At 36.8% G+C, this 7,845-nt stretch overlaps 1 pseudogene; it reads right to left on the minus strand.

Moving 5' to 3' along the window:
- Nucleotides 1-6,138, minus strand: part of LOC118331242 — a 15,779-nt pseudogene extending 9,641 nt beyond the window's left edge.
- Nucleotides 6,139-7,845: the final 1,707 nt, after the last annotated feature.

A 7,845-nucleotide genomic window follows, 5' to 3' on the forward strand; every position in this document is an offset into this window, starting at 1 on the left:
AAGTAGATATATATTGTGAGGTTATAGGAATCTGCTATGTCCTTTCTAGTACAACGCTAATCATTAGGGATCAGAATTTTTCAATTTTGTCAAATCCTCCTTTTGTTTTATTATTTCAAATTGACCGGTGCAATAAATAGCTAACAATATTGTGTTCCCTTCAGCCTTAGCTGTACAGTGCCTAATAAGTTATCGTTATCAACTATGGTGGTTTTGTGTGGGGGGTTGAGGGAGGATGGTATTGGGGTGGGGACGTTTAGTGAATGTCATTAATTGAAACTAATTTGTCTTGCCGAGAAAGTTAGGGTGAAAGTTTGTTTTGATTGTCATTTTTATTTTTGACAATAATTTATTTTACCATAGGCAGTATGGATAAAGGACGACAGGGTATTGCTAGTAATAGGGACACATCCCTCGACCCGCTCTATAACACACGCGCAAAGTATTAGGCTGTTGAGTGGATAGGGGTGGCGGTTGGCCACAAGAGTTATAGAAGAGACAGCTATCGTTGCTGTAGAACATTGGTGTATACCGTAGGACCATAGAGCTCCTAGGTTCACCGTGTCAATAGGCGCATATACTATATGCTTTACGGTTCATATGGATATGCTAAGGAGAGCTGTTTCCATTTATTTTATGGTGTACAACATAATATTATGAGTGAACAACCTATATAAATTTGAACATTTTTATCTATTTCACTAAACATTATTATACTTTATGTTGCCCGTCAAGGTGTATTTTCTATTATGTTAGTAATACCTGTATGCGCACATTTACATATCACAAAACACTGCGAGATAGATAGCAAAATAAGCCTATTTGAATAAACAGAAATAGATTAATGAAGTACTGTGCATATTAAGCCCTACACGCGCCGCGGCTCTCGCTTCGTCCCACGTCACGTTTGCGCGACTCTGTATGTATGATTGTTTTAGTATCGTTGATCTAGTTCTGACGTTTGACTCAGAGTAGTTGAGTGTTTGAGTAATGATTGATTGAGTAAACAAGTAAATGCCATGTTAATCCCATATTAGTCCAAAATATGGACATTAAGGAGACTTTCCAGTGCAATCATGAGAAGTAGAAAGAAAAGCGAAGTAGGAGGAAAAATGTGAAAAAGACAAGAGGTTTTGAGTTACCCACATGGATGCCAGAATGTTGGAGAGTGTAATTATGGGAGTTTGAAAACCACAAATTATACAAGGAACTGGAAGTACGTTTTATTTGATAAACTTATGCTCTTTTTATCTAGCTAACAGCTTTTTTAGCTGGAGCAAATTAGAATAAGGTACAAGAGCGAACACCGAATATATAATGATTGTGACCTTTATCTTAAAACTAATCACTATGAAAGCGAGCCATATTGTAACAAAGATTGATTGTAGATCTTATATCCAATTCAGCCTCATGTGATGCTAGTTACATTAGTCCGTACACTTTGACGTAGCACATTTATTATTGGTAGCTAGTTTGGATCCAGATCTGGTGCTTCCAGAGACTTGGAGTTGCAAAAGACTGCAAGGACGTAGCTCCTTCCTCGCACACACAACACGGCTGGAGAGCTATACTCAGGTCTACATAGGAGTTTGTAAAGCCTTGTTGTTTTTGTGTTTACAGTTCAGTATTGTTTAAAGTGTGTTTATCAGTGTTTAGATAACCTGTGCTAATTGAACTGACTCCCAATAAGTTAGCAGTGCATATGCAGGATCCTTTGACAGAGTACCTTAATATATTCCTTATACATCTATAATATACTGCCAAGTTTTACTGCTTCTTTGCATTCTGATAATCACCTATTTCACTGCAATGACAATAAAATTATATCTAATCTCATTTGCATATCAGAATAAATTGCACTGTATATTAATTTATGTACAGTACAGTGAATAGTAATGCATCTCTCAGGTTTTCATTTTTATTATTTAATTTTATTCTTGGAATCATTTTCTTTTATATGTAAGACTGTAACACCCAACTCTTCCTGTACAGTGGCTGCTGCTGGAAGAGAAGCTTCCAAGCTCAAACTCATTTAACCGTTCATAATTACACTGAGACATGCGGGTTTATTATGATCATCGACAAGCATATGCATCTCAACCAGTTGATCAAGCTAATGTGAATTTACAAAGTGAACATCATTGATGACATTAATATAAACAACATATGATTACATCCAGTTTAAAAGAATTGATTATATAAAAAACGTAAACAGGCAATTTTTTCAACTACCAGAACAAAAGATCAGTTCCACAAGATTAAGGAAGTCCCCATCCAATAAAATTAATGAAATAAACGTGTGTGAATCTTCCCTGTTATTCTCTTTGTCATAAAAATATCTGTCAAGGACCATGGCCATGAGTATTCCATGGATGCTGGACTTAATTAGCACCTTTGTCATTGCATAGGAAAACTCTAGGTGAGTATACAACTTAAGGTAGCGAGTTTAAAAACCTTTTTTACCTTTTTAATAGTTTTAGTGCATGGTTTGAGATGTATAAGATGACTAGGACAACTTCGTGATTTACTAATCTTTAATGTTATTTATCACTGTGTTTATCTAGTTTTAAATTCTTGTGTAAGGGTAGTTAAAAACTTTTTTATTAATCATCTAAATAGTGTGTAGGAGCTAGTTCAGTTGTTATATGCCTCTCCATATTGTGTTGTTTGTTGTTAAGCTTGTCTATTATTGTACAGGACAACAATCAGATGCAAACCTGTATTTATTTTCTTTTCTCTAAAAATAAAAATATGTTTAAGCCCATATAGGCTATAGAAGCCACAAAAGACTGAGAGTGTCGTAACTTAAGACAGAAACGCCAGGTCGATGCAGAGCGGATGATTGTCCTTCGTCTCTGCCTGAGTCAATGAGGATATGGCAGACGTTCTGTCCCAACCAGAGGAGGCCTTGAATAGACCTCGTTAATGGCTATGCTTGCTGCGTGTACGGAACTTTATATGACACAAATCTCACCCACGGGCTGAACCGCACACAACAGAGGCAACCACTGTATTCAGAAAACTTCTTTGCCATGGGGCTAGGGCGCCAAATTGGTTAAGGCCGGGCCTGACAGTATACCTGCTAAACAGTGCAACATCAGTTTGCACTGTTATTGCCTGCACTGCTTTTTGATCCTTTCTAACCTATAGCTGAGGGTGCTCTTCTTCCAGCGAATTGTCTCTCCAATGCGTTCCACATCTGACAGACCACAGCAGCGGCTTCTTCATGATGCCAGAGTCGTAGTTCTTTTGCCGGTCAGCTCTCACTCTGGAGGCAAAAGCCAAGAGCGCGCACCTCTGGCTGGACCTTATCACAGAGTGCAGTTGACCAATCAGCCTCTGCATCTGTGTCTGCAGCCCTCTTCTGTCTCTCTGATATGGGCCTGTAGCCATAGAAGTGCTGTAGATATTCCTGAGGAAGATAAAAAAGTTGGTACATGCAAAATGGTGCATTACTGCAGTCAACTAAAATGTAATGAATGTATGCTGAGCTGATGTATTCAAATGCTAGACACTTTTCTAATTTAATGTTTTCTTCTTTCTGTGCCCAAAGGGTTTGACAATCTGCTCCTCAAGCAGAAAATAATCACATGCTGCCACAAGCAGCTTGAAAAGGAGGTGTCAAGCTGCTTGAAGTAAGAATAATACAAACATTCAACCACTCATAAAATAATGTTAAAGACCACAAACCAAGCTAGAGATCTTGCTGTAGTCATGGACTCTTCCTTAAGAACACATGAATTAAAGGATTTGTCTCAACAGGATTAAGAAAAATGTGCACGTGTCCATGTGTTTGTCTTTAGTAGGCTCGACCACTGTTTCTCTGTCTTTACAGGTCAGTCTAAAAAGTTGATCAGACAGCTACAGCTGATTCAGAACTAGAGACTAGGAATGTGGACCACATCACTTTTCAGGTCTTTACTAGATTCCTGTATGTCAAGAATTGATTTTATACTCTAAAGCATTGAATGGTTCAACACCAAAATACACTTCTGACCTGCTGCTCTATTATAAAGACCTCTCAGATGGTCTGGGTTCAGGTCTGCTTACTGTCCCCAGAGTCAAAACTAAACACAAAGGAGCAGCATTCAGATTTTATGCTCCCCATTTCGAAAAACCAACTCCCAGAAAACTTGAGGTCTGCTCAAACTCTCAGCTCTTACAGTCTTTACAGTAAACATTCCAAACATTTTCTTAAACCTTTAATAATAGTACGGTTCAGAAATGTTGCTCTGCTCATGTAATTGTAGGTGTCAACAACAGCCACACAAAGTCTAAAAATCCTCCAACTTAAAGTATTACTGAAGCTCTATATATATACTGAAGCACAGTTTGTACAGTAATCGCTTTCTCTTTCATTTATTTCATTTACTGACTCATTTAACACCTTTATAATGTGATTGCTGAATGTTTGTAGAAACAACAAAGCCCAGAAACAAGGGAGTAAACAAAGTAAAACTGTTTTATGATTATATTTTTAAAGGTCTATCTAAGGACATCAGTAACTGTCCACATACTGATAAATCCTTTAGTATAAGGTTCATAACACAATATACTAAATGTAATTTGACTATCTTTGGGCCAACAAAAAAAATATTTTAGTTGGTGCCTATGTAATACATTATTTTAGAAAATATAATCCTATTTTTGTTAATTTCACAAAATATACTAAATATGACAAAAACTTTCAATACTTCTTCGATAGTTGTGTTCTAACAAACACAACTGAGTCGGTATTCAGAATGTATTCAATCTCCACACCTAGGCCCATTGAGGACTACTTGGAACTAGGAATTTTTTAGCTTTTAGACAGCTATTCAGCATTTAGAAACAGAACTTATAATTTAATATATAAAACATGAAATCTCAGTTAATAAAGCTGTTATCATTCCAACTGACATTCAGACACACATAAAACATGTTTTACTTGGCAAAATATACAGTGACTCTGTGTGTGACTGTGGTGGCTCACATATTTTGACTGCAGTTATCTCAGTTATCTGTATCTTCACTATATGTGACCACAATAATGACTGTCTTCTTGAGAAGTGAGTATAGTTACACTGATAGTGGAGCCAAGTGGCAGACATTCAGAAGAAGAGCTCATAAATAATCCTTATCAAAGCATTTTTACTTCAGCTGAGGTTTCACAGAGGCAGAATTTGCAGAAATGAATCCAATTACGTTATGATGTAGACTTTTTTCCATATTTTTCTATCTCATCATTGTGAAAGATCAAAGTTGTGTAAGACAACACAATGATTAAGCTGTGTACCTGTAATATCATTAGAGTAAAATGAACAACAGCAGCCACTCAGCTTCTAGCAGAATCAAGAAAGGATTACTGGAGATTTTAGAGGATGAAACACAGGGCGTAGGTTTAGATGTACATTGCAAAGAGATACACTGTATTTATAAAGATACATTTTAATCCACAAACAAAGGGGCTGTTGACCTTTAATCCTTAACAATTGTATGATTCTATAAGCTTTCCTACTTTATATGGTTACTTTCATCTATAACTCTGTATAAGTTTTGATGTTGTATTTTGTAGTGGTGAAAAAATGAAAACAAACTATCCTTCAGCAATTGTCAGGTGGAAAAATGCTAGTAAAAAATAATCAATTATACCTCAATGTTTGTCTATGTGAAACGCCACAAATAAAATGATTTATTTCAATATTCCTATTCTATGTTGAAGTGTCTCCCCACATAAACAATTCTACAAACAGTATTTTTCTGGAAACAGAAACACAGATCCTATCAGTGGGTCAACAATAATGCCATTTACAAAGCTTTTAGGGTAACCCAGCACTTAACTGAACTAACAAATCAAACCATACATTAGCAAAGCTCCACTCGGGTCAAGGTAGTGGGGCTATAAAGCTGTCCAGGGTGGAGTCTCCCATAAATAAAACCACACTATCCCAACACAGAGACCTGTACATCCATCTGCCTGTTGTTAATGCTTTCTTACAGGGCACATATGTATAACCGGGTAAATACCTCTGCAAAGTCCTGGTCAGCTTCAGGTGGTCCTGCATTGGTTTGTGTAGGCAGGTCTAGGGTTCTGAGAGGCAAGGCCGTGACAGGAGTTCTGCCAAGCATCAGAAGAGTCAGAAGAGTCAACCAAAGCATCTTCGTGTTTGACAGGCAAGTCAGTCTGTCTTCAAGATGTGCAGCTGCTGACACACAGGGCTGTATGCAAAGCTGCGTTGGGGACCACCTGTTAGTTATGTGCGAGTGCTCCTGTCCCAACAAGAACTGCAAGGTGGCTCCTTGCATAACAGTGTCTTCTTTAATGTCTCTTCAAAGAAACACCAAGCCTTATTTATAAAATTTCTCAGAGTAGGAAATCAGTCCTAACTGGCCCAAAATTCTTAGGAACACTTTTTATCTTAGTAAAGATATTTTATCATCTAGTATACAGTACACTGCCCCAATCTCCTGCATCTTTTCTGCAGAAAAAAGTGTACTGATTTGGTATGAGATTGTCCTTTCAAAGCTCCAAAACCAAACACGTTCAACCATTCCCCAGCATCAGAGGAGATTATAGAACTAATTAATGCAAATTAGTTATGTATGTATGACCGTTAATGGTGTGGCCCAAAGGCCCAGGGGCCCATGATATACCTGCACCAACAACAGTGCCAAAGAAAGCATCACATAAATTATTACTGAAACCAGCTGGCTAATAAACCATTTTACATAACTGAATATCATTTGTGTGTCTAGTTTTTAGCTGGATCCATGATTCAATTCATTTCAACTTTCAATTAAATTTTATTTGTATAGCAGCAAATCCTAACAAACAATATCTCAGGACTGTATTTAAAATGGAGCAGATCTAAAACATATTCCTTATAAAATTATTTACAGAGACCCAACAGTTCCCACTGATGAAATTGATTTTTATATTTAAAGTGCTACAGAACATTACAGCGTCATTTTATGATGTCAGATAATTGAGGGGTTAAAAACTTAGATAGGCCCTCTGGCTCACATATATACATTATTTATATATCTTTACTGCGAGGTGAAAAAAATGTGGCTGATTTATTGCTGTATCCATTCTTTCTTTCTCAGCTAAAAATCCTGCCAAATGTAAAAAGATAATGATATTGGGGATAAAGACAATAAATCAACTGAAGTCAAGGACCAATGTGGTTTGACGTGTAGAGGCAAGTATGACTCAGTCACAGTGTCCTGTGTTCTGAGGCAAAGCAAAACAATGAAACTTTAACATTTCACATGTTCAACACTCTATTGGACATTTTCTAACCTCAGGTTCCTCCTTCTTCACACCTCACGACTATTCAACAGTCTAGTAGCAAAACATAGCACTAGTCAGTGGCCATTGCTTCCCACAAGACCAGAATGTTGCAAGCTTGAGCAGAACTGTCTGACTGACACACATTAAGGATGTACAGTAGACAGGTGGTTGCACGAGTGTATTGCAGTAGAGTGCAATGCAATGCTCGGCTTTCAAAACTGCTGATTGTTCGGCTCACAACTCTAGAAATCAGATTGATCAATAAATTAAAATACTGGAAAATCATTTTAAGTTTGACTAGCAAGTTTGTGTACTAAATATTCAAAATGATTGAATCCACTTCAGTTCAGATCAATTTAAATGTCCATTTTGTGCCCAAATTAGATCATCTCACTCTGGAGGTAATTAAACATCCTTTAAAGATTTTTATGATATATTTTTTTTATTTGATTTATTTGATGTCTCAAATAGATACATCAAACATTGCAACAAATATATTCATTAAAAAAATGCAACACAAGAAAGTTAGAAAAATAACCATACGAACCATTGTGGTCTTAACATCTTAACAA

This window comes from Morone saxatilis, unplaced genomic scaffold (assembly GCF_004916995.1).
Source record: "Morone saxatilis isolate NCDOM2014 unplaced genomic scaffold, NCSU_SB_2.0 Contig20, whole genome shotgun sequence".
NCBI classification, from domain to species: Eukaryota; Metazoa; Chordata; class Actinopteri; family Moronidae; genus Morone; species Morone saxatilis.